General features: G+C 32.7%; 1 protein-coding gene across 24 annotated transcripts in view; it reads left to right on the top strand.

The window, feature by feature from the left end:
* DGKB (diacylglycerol kinase beta) overlaps positions 1 to 20,739 on the top strand; it is an 818,895-nt gene that overhangs the window by 436,812 nt on the left and 361,344 nt on the right. The window lies entirely within an intron of this gene.

The raw sequence follows: 20,739 nt of genomic DNA, 5'->3' as shown, positions 1-20,739 counted from the left end.
GCAATGTTTCTTAGTTGTTATAATACAAGTTTCCATTCTTTTTATAGACCTTCTTCAATACTCGCAGCAATGTTTCTTAGTTTTTATAATACAAGTTTCCATTCTTTGGTTAAATGCATTTCTAAATATTTTAGTCTTAGAAACTACCATACATGGAATAATTTTTTGACTTTACTGTATGATTATTAATTGCTAGTATATAGAAATAGTTAATTTTTCTGTATTGATTTTGAATCTTATGCCCTTGCCAAACTTATTTATAAATTCCAGTAATTTTTTTGTTGGGCTCTAAAATTGGAATATTCTACACACAAGATCATTTTGTCTTCAAAGAAAACATTGTTTTTTTTCTTCTCTTTCAATTTAGATACTTTCAGTTTATTTCTCTTTTTCTTTATTGCTTTAGTTATAGCGTCCAATGAAATAGCCTCTACTGAAAGATTGATTATATGTGGTAAAAGTCAGCATTCCCTTTGGTGTAGCAGATTTTTAAGGAATAGATAAGTGTATTTGGAGAAACAAGCTGCACTTTATGTGTATTTTCTAATATAGAAATGTAGAAGTAATTATAACATGTCTGTGACAATATTTGGCGATGATATTAAATGGTCTAAAGTTATCATTGTATTTCATATTTTATAGATTTTTTTGGTTTAAATTTAGGTTATTTGATTACATTGTATATATTCTTAAGTTATTTTGTAAAGAAAATAGCCTAGATAAAATGAACCGGGAAATAAAGTTTGTATTCATTCATGACATTTTCTGCTAGCATCTTTGTCTTACAGAAAATGACATTCTATACAAGAACAACGAATTAGTGGGAGAAATGAGAGACAAAGGAAAGATTTAGTCTAATTGTAAGTTATATGAATTATTCTTTGTGAGATTGTCAAGAAGTCAGTTTGAACGACCTTGCTATATCTTGTATATGGCACATATATCCTCAGGAATTCGATATAATGGGTAGCTTTATCTCATCTATATTTTCATGGAAATCCCAATATCATATGGTAAACTCATTTAAAACATTGTTTCATGTTTAATATATGTGATCCAATTTTGAAGCCTCACCTCTTTATAAAGGAGGTATAAATTTTAAATTGAAGGTTATATAAGTTAAGAAGAAATCAAGGGAGGCATGTAAAACTATTTATAGGTCAATCATACTTCCATGCAGGGGTTTTTCTGAAAAGGGATCAAGGGAGAAGGCAATTTGAGATGAGTTATTGTATATACAGAATGACAAGCCTTGTTAATTACTTATTAACTCCTCTTCTCAGGATGACCAAAGGCATAACTCAGAACATGATAGTTTTTCATTATTTTCTCTTTTTGTATGCTTCGTAAAACAGTGTATATAATTTTTTTTAAAAAATTAGGACTGTAAATTTTATTTTTTGAAAAGCAATTGTAAATAATTTTAAGTTATTACTTTAAAAACATAGCCTTAATAAAATGGCATTTCCATTTTAGAAGCATTATTGACATTTTGATGTAAAGCAGAGACCTTTAATGAGCTCTCAATCAAAGGAAATACTTCAGTAACGATATATGAATTAATCGATCCTGATCAAATAAATCTACTCCAGTCCATTTTCATTTCACTTTATGAGTAGCTGCTCAGGTCAAAAGAGTAACAACTTTATAAGTTACTACTTATAGCATTTCACTTGACTAAGTATTTGTATCTAACTAATTGGACAAGAGAATATTTGAGAAGATTTCATACTTTATTATAGTGTAGAATTCCAAAGAGAAGGAACATACCAGGCAAACAATGTAAATTGGCAATCCAAAATAAGCCATGGAACAATACTCAAAAGTGTATTTTGTTTCATGGACCTGTTGGAGAAAATAGAAAATCACTAAAAAATTATGATATTAAAACTATGTCAAATAATCAGAATTTGTTAGTAACCAAGTTTAGTTTTGAGAGCATTATCATTTCTTTAGATGTGGTCAAATTATTCATATTCCTTAGGTAAGGGATTTATAACTATTGCTCCAATACATTTTTCATGTAGAGTGATATATTTTTCATGTAGAATCCATTTTTCATTTTAGAGTTCCATACCTTTATTATGTACAAAATATTATTATAATTACTTCATGATGGAATCAACATGATCTTTATTTCAGGGCTCATATTAATGTTTTTAATCATATTACCAAGAAAAAAGTAGTTATTTATTTAAATAGACTTTAAAGATTAAAGATTACTCATTTTTAGCATCACTGCTCAACAAAATAGTTGATTTTCAACTTTTATAACAAACACATGTTAAGCCACAGTTTCTCCAAACACTTCTCTTCTTGCCCATCTTCAAAACTCCACCATTTCTGTATTTCTTCAGGAAATTTCTACATTCAGCCTACATCAAATGAATTTTTAGGGGAAATTTCTTTATTATTTCCTTTTCTAATTTAAAGTAGAAGCTTTTAAAATATTTTAGGTAAATATTTTTAGTGTGTTTCAGAATCATTGTAAATACTTATCCATATACTTCTCATGTTACTTCATTATTTTAGGAAGAAAATGTTGAGGGTTTGTAAACGACTCCAACTTGGGTCCCAGTAATTGCTAATGAAGTTAAACTACCCCCTTGTTTGGGTTTAGCCACTGAATCCCAGTGCAATAGACCAAATTCTGAACTCCATCTTTTTTGACCTTCCTTTTATCTGTCCCTGCCCAAGTTATTTGTCATATCACAGCAATTTTTTAAAGAAATATGCAACGGAATTTTATAAGAACTATTAAAAGGCACAGTGGCACTTCTGTATTTTATAGAGAAACCATAGAAATTCTAATTTAAGGTACCAATTACCTGTCTTGCGAAAGATATATCCCATTCATATATTGCTCTAATGAATCATGTAATATTTTGGTTAACATATTTATGCTCTATTAGCACAATGTCTTGATAGTTTTTTTTCTGTTTTCACTTCATAGAATGTGTATTACCATATAACTACTCTTCAATTACTGTTCAGGAGTACGACAGTACAAATACATTTTCTACAGATTACTTCATAATTATGCTGCAAGTTACTATGTAGTTCAATGACTAATCACCATGTTACTTACAATTTTTATATCTTATAAGCCTACAGTTTAAAAGACAGAAATAATCAGATAATTAGTCTTTGATTACATAGTCACCCTGTTCTTAAATGTACTTAAATGGTCAATAATTACCATGTAATTACAGAGCAATTATTGTAGACATTCACACCACCATATGTAAGGCATCGTGGGTGATTTCATCTCTGTGTTTAGGGATTTATGACTCAGTTATAGAAAGGTCACTGCAGTCTGCATCAGGGCAAAAACTCCATGAGAGAATGGGCTATTTTATAAAGGTGAGAGCAGCTGTCAGTGCAGTGGAAAGGCCTGTTAAATGGAGGTTGTGGTGACTGGCTTTTAAGATTTTTGACTTGGCAAATGAATACAAAATATGTATAAAAAGAGAAAATCCAGAGCGTACATTGACTGTTGAAATTTTATGAAATTCATCAACTTGTACTTTTCAGCAAGTTATTTTTCTCTAAGGTATTTATTTCACTTTACCCAAAGATGCTTTTTTGGATGCTAACAAACCATTTAAAATTACATGGTATAGGGTTCACACACTAAAAATTTCCATCTTACTTCCATATAGCAGAAGTTTTTAGTGCCAGTACTCGGCACCTCCACAAAAGATCATAGTTAGCACGTTTTCTTTTTATTGAGTTGTTGCATGGCAAGAATTGATAGTTTTTTACTCTGGCAGTTAAATAAAAGTTGCTGCTTTAGAAATCATTTTTCTATGATTCTATTTTCCTACTAAAATATGTAATTTCATTCTACAATGTTGTATTTTATAAATATTATAATTCTATTTCATTAAAAAATTGGAAGTATTCATGTTAACAGGGAAAAATAGATCTTAAACCCAACAAAAATTATAGCTCTTCAGGATAATCTTATCCTACACTTCTTTTGAACCTTCCAAAAATGATTTATATAGAGTCAAGTATGCATAAGGATCTAGAGAATATTTTCAGTTGAAATCCATTCTAACTCTAATGTTCTTGGTGTGTTCTTCAGTATAATAATTGCAGAATTGCTATTATGCCAGAAATTTGGATGTTTATTCTATTTTTCTCCTTTTTTCACCAGTGAATGAGAAAAATAATACCCACAGCTTTTGATAGAGCTACCAAAATGACCACAAAACAGAGGAAAGCTCAATATAAGTTTTCAAATATTTATCTAGGTTTACTAAACAAATTACTAAATAAATTCCCAATTCTGTTCTGTATACAGTGGATAATGCTAACCAATGAACTGTGTCCAATAAAACATTATCTGTCATTGGACTAATGATTGGATACATGTCCTTGGCAAATCATTTAAGTAACTTGCTTTAATGACTTTCCAATTATAGGCATAACACTTAATAGTAGGCAAGACCTGGTGACCCAACTGGACTAACTATGCAGTTGCAGAGATGAAAGAAAGCAACCAGAAATCGATGCTGAGATATGACAGTAAATTCAAAGTAGTGTTACACCACCATTGAATATAAATGCTGAGGATATTTAGCATAAAATAGAGGTTCCTGAAAGCTAAATAAATGAATTAAACATATTACTAGTAGGATTTGTAAGCATATAGGTGTAAACCCAATTAGGTCTTCACACAACCAGATTTAACATGAAGATTTGATGGAAAATGGTGGCCGAAATAGGTGAACTGCTAAGTTCACACACTCACATCCATGTGTGTGTGTCTGTGTGTGGCATGTGTGTAATTTTGGTTTGTATGTATGGAGGTTTAGAATTCATTCTTTCTCTATTACGAACTGCATTAGATGCACAGATCAAAATCAGTTTGATGAAAATGCACTGTTTGATATCCTATCATGTCCACGACTTTGTAAGCAACTTGAGTTTTTAAATATCAGTTCACTATGGCACTCTCTTACATATCTTTACATTAACCACATATTATTTCTTAAAATATTTACTCTTAAAAGTGTTTTTAATTGGAAAAGCTATCTCTTATCACAATGCCTTTCTCAAAATCTTTTATTTCTTTTTATTTGTTGACTCTCCCCATTATTTGAGCTGTAATCTTTTGGAAAGTAATTAAAATTTAGGCAGATATAATACAGAACTCATTGCTTTGAAACACAGGTTCTCAGTGGAGTTGATTTCGCCCCCAGGGAGATCTCTGGCAATGTTCAGAGACATTTTTTATTGTCACAGCTTGAGGGTGGGAGTGCTACTGGTATCTTATGAGTACAGACCAGGGATATTGCCAAACATCTTGTAAAGTGCAATACTGTATAGCCCCCCACAACAACGAAGAATCCAGCTCAGACTGTCCATTGCAGTGAGGTTTTAAAAAACCTGATTTAAATGAATGAGTGCACATTGAATTGACCTTGATAGTATATAATTAATCACATGGAATTCCAGTAGAAAATGTTCATTTTTTTCCTTGAAATTATTTAAACCACAGACAAGTGAAGAAAATACTCTTTTGGGAAAATATTTACATGTGATTGAATTTGAAAAACTAATGTTACATAAAATATAATATAGAAATTAGTTTGCTTAGCTTTTTGAGAATGTGCACATATTTTTCAGCATATGTAAAATGTCATACTAAATCATTACTGACTTAAAAATTTTAAACCTTCCATTTCCGATGCTATATTTCTTCAAATATTGTTCCTTTATTTCACAGTTTAACTTTGTGGGTCCCATGTAATGATGACAATGCATTAATAAGTACTGGAAAATATTTTGAATTTCTAGTTACCCGAACAAATAATAAAAAAGACCAAAACAAAATTTTTCTATTACACAAATAAAACTTTTACTTTTTCTACTTTTTTTTTTATTGTCAATGTAATTGGCATCATATCTTGACTACCTGTCAAGTATTTAATTGTCAGTAACTGGATCATCATATCTTGACTACTGTCAACAGTGTTATGTCTCTAATTTAAAGGTCATTAGAGCAAGTTACTTAAGTGACCTGCTAAGGACATGTACCCAATCATTAGTCTAACAAGAGAGAATCCCTTGTTGGGCAGAATGATTCTTTCCTTGCTGCTTAATGGAGACAACTTGATAACACTCTTTTCAAGATGGTATAAATATGACAAAAGAGTATAATTTCCAGAACAGTCATTCTTGTTTCCAGAAAAGTCTAACTCAAACTAAGAATATTTCATTTTTAATCTGCAACTAAGGTCACATATGCATCTTTCAGCTTCCCTTGGACAAATGAAGATGAAGTTTGGGATCATGCACAAAGAAGTTTTCAACTGGAATAGGGAGAGCATTATTCAGATCAGGGCTACAGAATGGATAAAAGAGAAAATAGTGACTTACTTATCTTAGAAATGGTTGTTCCATTTGTGTTCATGACAGGGTTACCAAACCAGAGATCATAATTAAAAATAATTTATCAAAGGGGTTCAAAGTACCAATAGTTCAAAAAAAAATCCCAAACTTTTTATTATGGAAGCCTTCAATTATGCCACAAAATGGAGAGAAATATAGGATGACTACATGTACTCATCACACAGCTTCAATCATGATCAACAGTGTGTCAGTTTTATTCTTCCCACCCCACGTTTTTATATATATTGCAGAAATTAGGCCATTTTTCCTACAAATATTTTAGTGTGTATGTATTTCAGTGATGGGGCTTTTTATTCATTATACATGATATATGACCATCTTTCATCATATCTCACAAAATTAACAGTAATTTTTTAGTATTTTTGTGGTCTTATTGGGAAAGAGATGGCACATTTAAATTAGAATCTTTTTTTTTTTTTTTTTTTTTTTTGAGACAGAGTCTTCACTCTGTCATCCATGCTGGAGTGCAGTGGTGCGATCTCCACTCACTGCAACTTCTGCCTCCCAGGCTCAAGAGATTCTACCGCCTCAGCCTCCCGAATGGCTGGGACTACAGGCACATACCACCATGCCCAGCTGACTTTTCTATTTTTAGTAGGGACAGGGTTTTGTCATATTGTTCAGGCTGGTCTCAAACTCCTGACCTCGGGTGCTCCACCCGCCTTGGCCTCCCAAAGTCCTGGGATTACAGGCATGAGCCACTGCGCCTGGCCTGAATTAGGATTATTTAAAGAATAGTTTAATGAACAGACTATTTCTCAAGGTGTAAGCAGGGTTTGAAGATAGCCCAAGAGACAGGGGATAGTTCAGTAGCCTGGCAAGTATCTAGGAAAAGGTGTTCTTCTACCACTCTATTGATCTGAAGCAAGGAATGGTAGCAGTTACCTAATCCCGGAGAGAGAAAGAAGCTGAAACCAATTCCTTATGAATACTCTTTTCCAGGAGCAGTAGATTTTTTTTTTCAAATTTAAACTCTTGGTGTATCATCTAAGAAATTTTTAGAATATGAAATATGTCTTATATTCTGAATATAACACAATAAATATAAAATACAAACATTAGACAATGAGTTTCTCAGTATTCGTTAAATATATGTTAAACAAACATTTCTAAAACATCAGTTGGAGAAGATCCAAAATTATCAGCTGATTTGATATGCCCGTGTGTCTCGATCCAGAGCTGGGAAATGCACAGCAATGAGCAGTATTAGCACTGGTCTATAGGTCAGATTGGTGTTCTCTATATAGTATAACCATTTAGTCATTGCAGAAACATAACACTGTAACCCCTCAATAAGATGACTAGGGTTTAGCAAAGAGAGACTAAATAACATTAAATCACATAGCTATTAAGTAATAGAGTTAGGATTCAAACACTGATATGTCTGACTCTAAAACTTAAGCTCTTTCTACTACAACACACAATGTTCCCCATGAAACATACTCAGCAGCAATTTGATTCCATATACCTCATTATTGTTTACAGATAATATTATATTTATAATAGAATACATTGTATTATATACATTTGTATTATATAACAATTTCCAAACAAGATAATATATGACTATTTTATTGATATTATTCAGATTATGTTACAATATAAAAGCATTTATGTTTTATGTGTGGCCTTGATTGGAGTATAATTTTAGCACAAATATCCTGAGATCCTGAGCTTACTGTATGGAAGACTATACTGTAGGCTGTTGACTGAACTATAAGAAGGAAACAGTTCTTCAATATAGAGCACTGACCTATTTTTCAGCCAATTAAGAAGGCTGCACCTGAGGGAGCATGCATGGCTATGGCTCATACCAGCTATTGGAAATAATGTAGTCATTTCATTTTGAAACAACTTTCATGAACAAGGAAATGGTAGTCTCCTTTCAGAGGTCGTCTCCATGATGCCTTCTTCAAAGGAGATGGTGTCAAAATAAAGTGGTTTTTAGATAAATTATGACTGCCGAGAAAAGTTTTCACTTTTAAATATGCTTTCAAAGAGAAGTCATTATTTAGGAAGGAAATCTACTTAAAACCATAGTTTAAAAATAGATGTAACATCCATTTAATCTTGGTTCACAGCTTCCTGTTATTAATATTTACCTTTTATTTTATAACCAACAGCTATGAACTGTAAAGTATACTTTTGAATCCTCTGGCCTCAGGAAATATCAGGCCATAGATAATATGGGACTGTTAATCAAAAAGTTGGGTTTACATTCAACTTGGTCATTAACTTTTAGTGAAAAACCGGGCCAATTCCATATACTTTCTTGTCTCAGTTCTTTTATCTGTATAAGAATACCACATATTTCTCTATCTAAACTTTTGTTATTTTTAAATAATTTTGTATAAATCAAGCAGTCAAAAGTCAATGGAAGGCATGACAAAGTGAGAAGCTGACAAATTCTTTCCCCAAAAAACTGTAAAGCTGGACAAACTTGTCAAAAACAAGTAATTCTTTGCTCCAGAATTCAACCAAAGGCATAAAACCAACTAAGTGTTTATGAATAAAATGCATGAACTTCAGCTGTAAGACCATGGCATTTTTTCCTGGGCATGCTCCCATCCACCCCCTTTCCAGTTGTGTCAATATGGTAGTTCAACCAGGACAGGGCAGGGCTTGCTGCCACTGCCGAAAGGGCTCGTTTGATTTGGAGTATCACCAGTTTAAGTGGCCATCTCAGTTGCAAGAGAACAGGAAGGGTGGCAATTTCGTTAGTATGAGTGTGCACATTTATATGGTGCATTCAGTGCATCAGTGGACTAGCCAAGGATTTGACAGACATTTTTGGAAGGTTGGACAGTCAAAGATGGCTTGATAAACGCCGCATATATCTCAGGTTGACTGGAGTTTATGTGCGTGAACAACAGAGAACACAACAGGCCCAAGCTACCCACACTTCCTGGGCCTTTAAAGCCTATCTATGCATGTGCAACAAAGATGTCAGAAAGCCTTATGTAAAGTAAAAGCCTGGAAAAACTTCAAATGTAATCTAAAATGTAAATGTTCTGTTTAGGCCACATATATATCTATCAGCAAAAAATGAAACACTTAATAACCAAGGTGGTAAGCACAACTCTGACCAATCTTTGGGTGAACGCTAAGCTATGTGTAACAGCAACACACTACCACACCCTTAGGATGCAAAGCTTAAAAATAAAGAATAAGAAAAAGCAAAAGTAGAAGAGGTCTGCATTGCAGGTCATACACAGTGAAAACGCAGACTTCACAGATTTAGTCCAGGCAAAATTACAAAATAAATAACAAGCCAAAAAAAATATACATCTTAAGAAGAGAAAGTAAAAATCAAGGGTTGTTATGTTACATAAAAAGTTCAATATTCAACAGAAAATTATGAGATATGCGAAGAAATAAGAACGTGTGACTCATACTGAGGAACAAAAGCAGTCAGTATAAATAGTTTCTGAATTTTCCCAGATGTTAAAACATAGACGTTGTTATCAAAACAGTCATTATAAATGTGTTTTAAAAATAAAAATTTTTCAAAGAATTAAAGGGATCCATGAAAATAACTCACTGAAGAGATAATTCCAAAAAAGATATAACAATTACTTTAAATTAAACAACTGGGAATTATGGAAATGAAAAGTACAATAACGGAAAAATATAAAAATTCACTAGAGTGGCTCAACGGCAGGTCTGTGGTGTCAGAAAAAAGAATATAACGTTTGAAGGTTCTCAAACTTGATGTAATATATTAATCTACAGCACTCTAAAATCAACCAACCACAAATAAGATAAATATCAAGTGATCTGCACCAGGATACGCTTAGTCAAACTGTGGAAAGACAAAGAGAAAGTGAAAATGGCTAGCCAGTTATTCCAGCACCATTTTTTGAATAGTGAGTTGTTTCTCTATTGCTTGTTTTTGTCAATTTTTGTAAAGGTCAAATGGTTGTAGGTGTGCAGCCTTACTTCTGGGCTCTCTATTCTGTTCCATTGGTCTATGTTTCTATTTTTGTACCAGTACATTGTTTTAATGTGCATTTGGCAAATGTTGTTAAACGAAAATATTACATACAACACACAGAGTTTGAAGGCAGCAACATAAAAATAACTCTTTACATACAGGTAAAGGACAATACAGAAAAATTCCTGACATCTAATCAGAAACAACAAAGGCCAAAAGATAGTGGAATAACATATTCAAAGGGCTGAAAGAAAAAACCCCTCTCATATAGGAATAGTATGTTCAGCAATATTATGGTCTAATGATGATGAAATTGGATGAACATAATAGTGTGGTCATCAATAGAATCATTTAATAATGAAGATCTCTGAAGACAGACCTTCCCAGATTAAAAAATGACAAATATTCCATTGCTGGCATTTATCGACTTCTATTAAACACCCTACCAAATGAATGCAGAACGCACATTCTGTTCAAGCACTTGTGGAACATTTTCTATTAGAAACCATTTACTGTTTCACAAAACAAGTCTCAATGAATATAAAAAGATTGACATCATACTAGGTGTTGCTCTGACCATGACAAAATTTTATTAAAAATTCACAACAGAAAAAAATCTGGGAAAACAACAAAGAGTAAAAATTAAATAAATATACTTTGAATCTCTCATGGATCCAAAAAAACCACAAAGAAGAATAAAACATATTTTTACCTGAATGAAAATTTAACTCTAACATACAAAACTTTATGCAAGGTAGCTAAAGCAGGGTTTAGAGGAACATTTATAGATGTAAATGCCTGTAGTAGAAGAGAAAAAAAGGGCTTAGTAACCTAAGTTTATACCTTAAAAATCATAAAAAGAAAAGCAAACTAAATCTAAAGCAGAAGGAAGAAAATAATAAACATTAGAACACAAATCAATGAAATATAAAGTTGAAAAATAGTAGAGAAAATGAATGAAACCAAAGACTAGTTTTTTTATAAGATAAGAAAACCGACAAAATCCAGTTAGGCTGCCTCCTGCAAAAAAAAAAAAAAAAAAAAAAAAGGAAAAAAGATAAAAGTCAATAATACTAATAAGTTCTAAAACTATAACACTTCTGGAAAAAATATGTGGAAATCTTTTGTGTCTTTGGGTTAGGCGGGGTGTCTTTAGACATTATATTGAAAGACCCATAAATAAAAAATAAGATAAATTGGAATCTGATAAAATTAAAACTATTTGTTCTTTAAAAGATACCATTAAGAAAATGGAAAGATAAGCCAGAGTGGAAAAATATTTGTAAATCATATATCTGATAAAGGACTTGAATCCAGATTATATAAATATCTCTCTCCAATAATAATAATGAGAAACAATCCAATTTAAAAAGTAGACTAATTACTTAAACAGACATTTCACAAAAGATTTTTTATAAATGCTAATAAGAAAATGAAGATGTGATCAACATTATTAATAATTAAAGAAATGCAAATTAAAATTACAAAGATATATCACTACATGCCCACTGAGAAGGCTGTAATCAAAAGACCATACAGTACCCAGTGTTGGTGAGTATGTCCAATACCTGGAACCTCCACTAGTTTCCAGTAGATAAAATGAAACAACTACTTTAGCAGTTTGGAAGTTTCTTAAGAAGTTAATTCTACACCTAGAAATATACCTCCCAAAAATGAAAATTTATGCTCATGGAAATAGTTGTATGTAATATTCATATCAACATTATTCTTTATAGCCAAAAACTGGGAAAATTCATAAGCCCATAAACTGGTGAATGGACAAACAAAATGCGGTTTACCTGTAAAATTTAATTAGCAGTTAAAAGAAACAAAATATTGCTATGTGCTATAACATGGTAGAACCTCACAAGCATCATAGTAAGTGAAGGAAGCTGGATGGAAAGAATGCATGTATGTTCCATTTATGTAAAACAATGCAGAACAAACCCATTTATACAGAAAAAAATTTATATCAGAGGTTGCCTGAGGCTGGTGGTCAGAGGAGAGATTGATTGCAAACAGATTTGGAAAAAAAATTGTAGCTCTGAATTTTAGCTCTAAAATGGAATTTTGGTACAGTTACACAATTCTATAAAATATTTACCAAAAAATATTGAATTGTGTATTTTCAATGAGTGAATTTTATGATACATACATTAACATCAAGAAAATTGTTTAAAAAGTTAATAGTGGCTCATAATTTATTCCTTTTATTTAAATGAAAAAACTCCATGTGTGGGGTTTTTCAAATTATGACCAAAGTGGGTCAGTGTTTCTCAAAGTATGGCCCCTGGAACAGCAGCATCACAATCACCTGGCAACTTGGAAATGCAAATTCTCTGACCCTATCCCATACCTACCGAATCCAAATGTCAAGGAAAGGACCCAAAGAATCTGTATTTTAACAAGCTCTGGGTGATTGTGGTATGTGCTAAAATTGAAGAGCCACATTCCTATAAATTCCTATAGTAATAGAATTCTCTCTGTTGTTGGGAACAATTCTTATCTCCTGAGTCCCCAGGAGCCAAATGCCCTGGGTGATTGTGGTATGTGCTAAAATTGAAGAGCCACATTCCTATAAATTCCTATAGTAATAGAATTCTCTTTCTTCTTGGGAACAATTCTTATCTCCTGAGTCCCCAGGAGCCAAATGCCCTGGGTGATGGTGGTATGTGCTAAAATTTAAGAGCCACATTCCTATAAATTCCTATAGTAGTAGAATTCTCTCTTTTCTGGGGAACAACTCTTATCTCCTGAGTCCTCACAAGCCAAAAACTTATTTTTTAATGTGAGATTGGCAAATATTTTTAAATAGAAGTATTATATATTACACGCAAAGTTTTAAAGTTCACGTATCTCTTAAAGAATCACAAGATGTGGCAGTGCTCCTCTCATCTTTTTTTTAACTTTTAGGTTCAGGGGTACATGGGCAGGTTTGCTATATAGGTAAATTATGTGTTGTGTGTCATGGAGGTTTGATATACAGATTATTTTGCTACCCAGGTAATAAGCACAGTACCCAATAGGTAGTTTTGTGATCCTTACCCTCCTCTTAATCTTAACCCTCAAAGAGATCCTAGTGTCTGTTATTCTTTTCTCTGTGTTCATATGTACTTGATGTTTAGTCCCACTTATAAGTGAAAACAAGCATTATTTTGTTTTCTGGTCATGTGTTAGTTTGCTGAGGATAATGGCCTCTAGTTCCATCCATGCTGCTGCAAAGGACATAATCTCATTCTTTTTTATGGCTGCATAGTATTCCATAGTGTATATGTACCACATTTTGTTTACCCAGACTACCATTGATAGGCATTTAGGTTGATTCCATGTCTTTGCTATTGTGAATAGTGCTGTAATGAACATATGCATGCATGTGTCTTTATGGCAGAATTATTAATATTCCTTTGGGCGTATACCCCAGAATGGGATTGCTGGGTCAAGTGATAATTCTGCTTTAAGTTCTTTTAGAAATTGCCAAACTGCTTTCCACAATGGCTGAACTCATTTACATTCCCACCTGCAGTGTATAAGTGTTCCCTTTTCTCCACAACCTCGCCAGCATCTGTTACTTTTTTTTACTTTTTAATGATAGCCATTCTGACTGGTATGGGATGGTATCTCATTGTGATTTTGATTTTCATTTCTTTAATGATTATTGATTTTGGGCTTTTTTTATATGCTTGTTGGCTGTGTGTATGTCTTCTTTTGCAGTGTCCATTCATGTTTTTTGCCCACTTTTTAATGAGGTGTTTTGTTTTTTCCTTGTAAATTTGTTTAAATTTCTGGTAGATTCTGGAAATTAGACTTTTTTCAGATGCATAGTTTACAAAAGCTTTTTCCAATCTGTAGGTTGTCTACTCTATCGATAGTTTCTTTTGCTGTGCAGAAGCTCTTTAGTTTGATTAGGTCCCATTTGTTAATTTTTGGGTTTTTTTTTTTTCTTTTTGCAATTGCTTTTGGTGTCTTCGTTGTGAAATCTTTGCCAAATCCTATGTCCAGAATGGTATTCCCTAGGCTGTCTTCCATGGTTTTTATAGTTTTAGGTTTTGCATTTAAGTCTTTAATCTATCTTGAGTTGACTTTTGTATGTGGTATAAGGAAAGGGTCCAGTTTCGATCTTCTGCCTATGGCTACTCAGTTATTCCAGCACCATTTATTGAATAGGGAATTCTTTCCCTATTGCTTGTTTTTGTCAGCTTTGTTGAAGATCAGATGGTTGTAGGTGCATGGCCTTATTTCTGAGATCTCTATTTTCATTCCATTTCTATATGTGTTCGTTTTTGTAGCAGTACCATACTGATTGGGTTACTGTGGCTTTGTAGAATCGTTTAAAGTTGGGTAATGTGACACCTCCAGCTTTGTTCCTTTTGCTTAGGATCAACTTGACTATTAAGGTTCTTTTTTGGTTCTGTATGAATTAAAAAAATTTTTTTTTCTAATTCCATGAAGAATTCATAGTTAGTTTGATAGGAATAGTATTGAATCTGTAAGTTGCTTTGGGCAGTATGGCCATCTGAACAATATTGACTCTTCCTGTACATGAGCATGGATGTGTTATCTCTGATTTCTTTGAGCAGTATTGTGTAATTTCCATTGCATAGTCTCTGCCTAAAAGCTCCTTGATCTGATATACTACTTCGGCAAAGTTTCAGGATACAAAATCAATGTATAAAAATTAGTAGCATTCCCATACACCAACAACATTCAAGCTGAAGCCAAGTCAAGAATGCAATCCCATTTATAATGGCCACAAAAAGAATAAAATGCCTAGAAATATAACTTCCCTCACATCTTTCTTGCATGGCAGTGTTGAACTGAAGCAGGGCACCAGATTTCCCTTGAGAGAGGATGGGCTCTTCTTCAGTGTGCCTCCGAACCACACAGCTTTCTTCATTCATCTTTACTATGTGAATGGCTTATTCCAGATCAGATCTTCAACTTAATTCCAAATTATGAATGCAAATTACAGATTTTGGAAAGTACATTGAACCCTTCAACTAGGCAAGAAAGTATTAACAGTATTGTTACAAATGGCACTGGGAGAGAGTGGATATTTGATTTTTATAGACATATTTTTTGTCTTTGTTCAATGACTTTGTTTAAATATGTACTTCTTTAAAAGTTTACTTTTTTGTTTCATTTGCTGAGAATTCCAACAACATATTACTCATAACTAGAGTAATACATTGTTTAGTTTACTTGAGATATGAAAAATTGTTTTTCTTTAAAAATATGGCTGAGCACAGTGGCTCATGCCTGTAATCCTAGCACTTTGGGAGGCCAAGGTGGGCAGATTGCTTGAGCTCAGGAGTATGAGACCAGCCTGGGCAACATGGCAAAACCCCATCCCCCCAAAAATAAAAAAATTAGCCAGGTGGTGGTGGTGGTACATACCTGTAGTTCCAGCTACTGAAGAGGCTGAGGCAGGAGGATCGCTTGAGCTTAGGAGGTCAAGGCTGCAGAGAGTCATGAGCTTGCCACTGCACTCCAGCCTAGGCAACAGAGCAAGACCTTTCTCTCAAAAAATAAATAAAATCTAACTCTTCTAAAGTAGCAATTTGGAATGAGAAGTCCTCTTATAGTTCTGTAATAACTACATTATTTACATATAATCCAAGTAGTTTTAAGAAAAATAGTCAAGGTGATTATTCAAATAGTTTAGTGATGAAGGTTCTATTTCTAGATGACAAAGACAGAAGGTTAAGTTTGTCAGATTACAACAGTGCTGAATAAATACTTTGGTATTGAACACTTAAAATGTGAAATTTATTGATTTTTTCTTTTCCTTGATTTATACATTTTTGGATGAGGTGCCTAAATCTCTTTTTGAAATCTGTTGATGTCCAACTTTAGTAGGCAAATGAAAACATAGTTTAATATATTTTAATTATTAAACATGTTAGATTGTTTGATTCAGTTTCTGACTTATTTGTAACAGCAGGGAAAAAGTGTTTGGTCTGCCAGTCAAGGACATCAGAGATACAATCCATCTCAATGCAAACAACTTTTTTCCTTATTATGAGATCTCAAATACAGTTATCACTGATTTCATGTTTTCCTGGCAAATAATCACAGAATCTGCCATAATCCATTTCCTCAGAGATATTGTGTAATCTTTCTACAATTGCTAATTTAGGAAAAACAATGAAATAATATATTGATGTCATAATGTGTTTCTACTTTTTATTTTTATTTGATTTTGATATTTGTTAATCAACTCTTTCTAACCCTCTAAACCTAACAATTGTTAGTTAAGAAATATGCATTATTCAGAGAATGTCTCAGCTCTGAGTTGGAGATCTTGAGGCCACTAACCGTTAGTTTCCTTTTCTTTTATTTGTTATTTGTTTTTGTTTTTGTTTTGAGACAGGTTCTCACTCTGTCATGCAGGCTCACTATAGCCTTGACCTCCTGGGTTCAAGTGATCCTCCCACCTCAGGCTCCTGAGTAACTAGGACTGCGGACTACCACTGGCCAATTTCTTTTTTTTCCTAGAGTTGTGGTCTCCCTATGTTGCTCAGGCTGATCTTAAACTCCTGGGCTCAAGCAGTCCTCCTGTCTCAGCCTCCCAATGTGTTGAGATTACAGGTGTGAGCCACTGTACCTGGCCTCCTTTTTTAAAAATGGGACACTAATGGCATCTTTCTCATAAGGTTGTTGAAACAATTAATTGAGAACATTCATTTTATTACTATATTTGATACAAGATAAAAATAAAAATATCTGTATTTGATACAAATAAGATCTCAATATATGTGATTCTGATGAGCATCTGTCTTAATAACAGAAATATTTCATTCCATGCTGGTTTTATAATTAAGTTACCCATCCATATTAAATTATATATTCAAATCTGTCAATAAACAATTATTTGCAGTTACAATAAAATTCTATTGGGTGCAAGTAAAAGCTGAAAATATCTACATGTTGTCCAAATAATGCAACTGATTATTCTAGAGTTCTACTTGTAAGTAGCTTTGAGGAAAGTCAAGTTAATATCCTATTTTTCAAAAGATTATTTCAAGGTGGAAAAATGATCCTCATATATATGCTTTCATTGTCAATTCTGAACTAAATGTTTAATTTTGAAGACAGCAGTCTATTCAATTTTTTATGTATTTTGGGGGGAAATGTATCATCATGGTTCAACAAGAAAATCAAATATTTTTAAAAATTTATATCACAATTTAGAAAGAGATTATAAAAATAATTTCATTGGATAGAACTATAAAAGCCTTGTGATTTAAGTGATACCCAAAATCAAATCAGTTCTCAAGTTAATTAGTAGGGTTTCCATTGGCATTTTATAGATGTTTAACATTTATCATTTATCTTATGGATTTTAAGATTTTAATTTACATTGATAAAAAAAGTAACATGTTAAAAAAGAATCAGATTGCTTTTGTGGTAATTAAATGCTAGAAATGTCAGTAGACCAAAAGCAGTACCAGCAAATTTTGGTATAAATAAAAGGTAGAACATTTTAACTAGTTAGTAACTAGTAGAACATTACAACTAGATAAAACATTTTTATATTTAGAAAACAATCCATATGCTCATTATTTTAATTTCATTCTACACTTTTTAACTTTCTGCTTTAACTAAACATTATTCTACGTCCTAGGGAGTATACAAAGATGAACAACATATAGTTCCTACATATAAAGACATTCACAATCTAGTAATAAAATATTGTTTTATTTATATTTTAGTGTAAAATTTGACACTGCTCTTGTTTAAAAATGACCTTCAACTATAGTGCCCAAAATGCAATAGATGTATTAAAAATTTTTGTTTTAATAAAATCGTTCTGTTGACATAGTATGAAAATATAGGTAATAATTATCTGAGTGCTAATTGCTCCCAGAATGAGACTGTTTGACTGTCTTAAAGTTGAATGAATAAACTCTCAAAGGTATTATGTGATTGAGCTCACATAACTAAGTCATTTTAATTTGATGAGAAAGCACAAAATACACAACAAATCTACACTCAGAAAAGGCAAGTTAAGCTGTTTACATAAATATGATAGCTTAAAATAGGCACAACCATCTACTGTGTCCCATATGGATTAAAAAAAGAGAATTTTTAGCTTTATTCTTAATTATATGTAATACACCTGAATATGGTCAAACCTACTTAATACATGTAGAAGATAGAATAATAAAGTATGGATTCTGTCTTAATCACTCTTCTCTTTTAAATATTAAAAGGCTGTTATTAATAGCACTTTTATAATGGATGTCATTTTCTACCTTGAATGAAAACCTCATCTCCTTTCACGTATTCATTACAGAAATTATATAATCTTTTCAATTCTGAACCTTGTACCAAGGAGGAATTTTCTTTTGGCTACATGCCATATCTTCTTTGTATCTGCCCCAGTTCTTGACACGTAGTAAATTTTCAACAATTACTTGGTTAATGAATAAATGACCACATGATTGAAGGAAGGAAGGAATATAGAAGAGAGTAAAATGAATGATCATAAAGCAAAACCTCCTTGTTTAGTTCAAATAAGCTCTTTCAAGTTTTGGTGTGTAAACTTTGTCTGAGGGAGATTTTATAATTTCTGGTGTTTCAAAACCTGTATAATAATAAGCTGTGTTATAATTGAGTTCTATAATATATAAGGGACAGGGAGCCTTCTAATCACATTTAGTAGAGAAAAAAAGGTGTTAAAATTTTTATATGTACACCTTAATTATAATTTGAGAAAACCATACACTACCATACTAGTTTCTTTGTTTTCTCAATGGCTGGAAGTCAGATTCTAAAACCTGAGACGTCTATAGGAATGAGTTAAGAAAAATTAAAAAAGAAAATAAAAGATTGAGTTGTCAGGAAGAGATTATAGAAAGAGCATTCCAGCAAGCTAATGACATTTTAATCTATCTGATGTACAAGTTGAACTTTAAGAGTAAGGCTATCTCTTAACATGTTAATATATTACAAGAAAAACATAGTTCTGATAGAGAAAATTCTACTCTTTGGATAGTCATTGATTATGTATAACTTATTAAAATCCTTCTTGGTAATCAAATGAAACCCAATAATTCCATCTTGTAAAGAAGGTAAAAATAACGTGGATTTCTCAAACATCAGCTTCTATGATTGTGTTTCATGTTTTGCAAACATAAGTATGCTGGTGTTGTTCTGAAGTACAAGCATACCTCATTTTATTGTGCTTTGCTTTATTGCACTTTACAGACACTGTGCTTTTTATAAATTGAAGGTCTATGGCAACCCTATTTTGAGCAAATCTATCAGCACCATTTTTTTAAATGCATGTGATCACTTTATGTTTCTGTCACTTTTTGGTGATTCTTGCAATATTTCAAATATTTTCATTATTATATCTGCTTTGGTGATTTGTGATAAGTAATCTTTGATGTTACTATTGTCATTGTTTGGGAATACCACAAATGCACCCATAAAAGAGAGTGAACTTCATCAATTCTGCATTCTGACTTCTTCGCTGACTGCTGATGGAGAAGCTGCAGCCATTCCTCTGTTTCGCCTTCTTCTCGGGCCTCCCTATTCCCTGAGACACAATATTGAAATTAGGCTATTAATAACCCTACGGTGGCCTCTAAGTATTCAAGTGAAAGGAAGAGTTGCATATCTGTCACTTTCTATCAAAAGCTAAAAATGATTAAGCTGAGTGAGGAAGGCATTTTGAAAGCCAAGAGATACTGAAAGCTAAGCCACTTGAGCCAAACAGTTATTCAAGTTGTGAATGAAAAGGAAATGTTCTTGAAGGGAATTAAAGGGGTTACTCCCATGAACTATGAAGTGAAAGTGAAATAGCCTTATTACTGATATGGAGCAAGTTTTAGTGGTCTGGACAGAAGATCAAACTAGCTACATTTCCTTAAGTCAAATCCTAATTCAGAGCAAGACCCTAACTCTCTTCAGTTCTATGAAGGCTAAGAGAGGTGAGGAAGCTGCAGAAGAAAAGTTGGAAGCTAGCATAGGTTGGTTCTTGAGTTTTAAGGAAAGAAGCCATCTCCAGAGCTTAAAAGTACAAGGTGACACAGCAAGCAAGTGCTGACAGAGAAGCTGCAGCAAGTTATCCAGAAGATTTAGCGATTTAGCTAAATTGATGAAGGTGTACACTAAACAACAGATTTTCAATGTAGACAAAACAGACTTTTACTGAAGAAGATGCTATCTAGGACTTTCATGGCTAAAGAAAAGAGGCCAGTACATGGCTTCAAAGCTTCAAAGGACTGGCTGACTTTTGTTAGGAACTAATGCAGTTGGTGACTTTAAGATGAAGCCAGTGCTCATTGACCATTCTGAAGATCCTAGGACCCTTAATAATCATCTCAAAATCTACTCTAACTGTGCAATATAAATGGAATAACAAAGCCAGAATA

Source organism: Pan troglodytes, chromosome 6 (genome assembly GCF_028858775.2).
Source record: "Pan troglodytes isolate AG18354 chromosome 6, NHGRI_mPanTro3-v2.0_pri, whole genome shotgun sequence".
Lineage (NCBI taxonomy): Eukaryota > Metazoa > Chordata > Mammalia > Primates > Hominidae > Pan > Pan troglodytes.
This window is presented reverse-complemented; position numbering and strand designations above follow the sequence as displayed.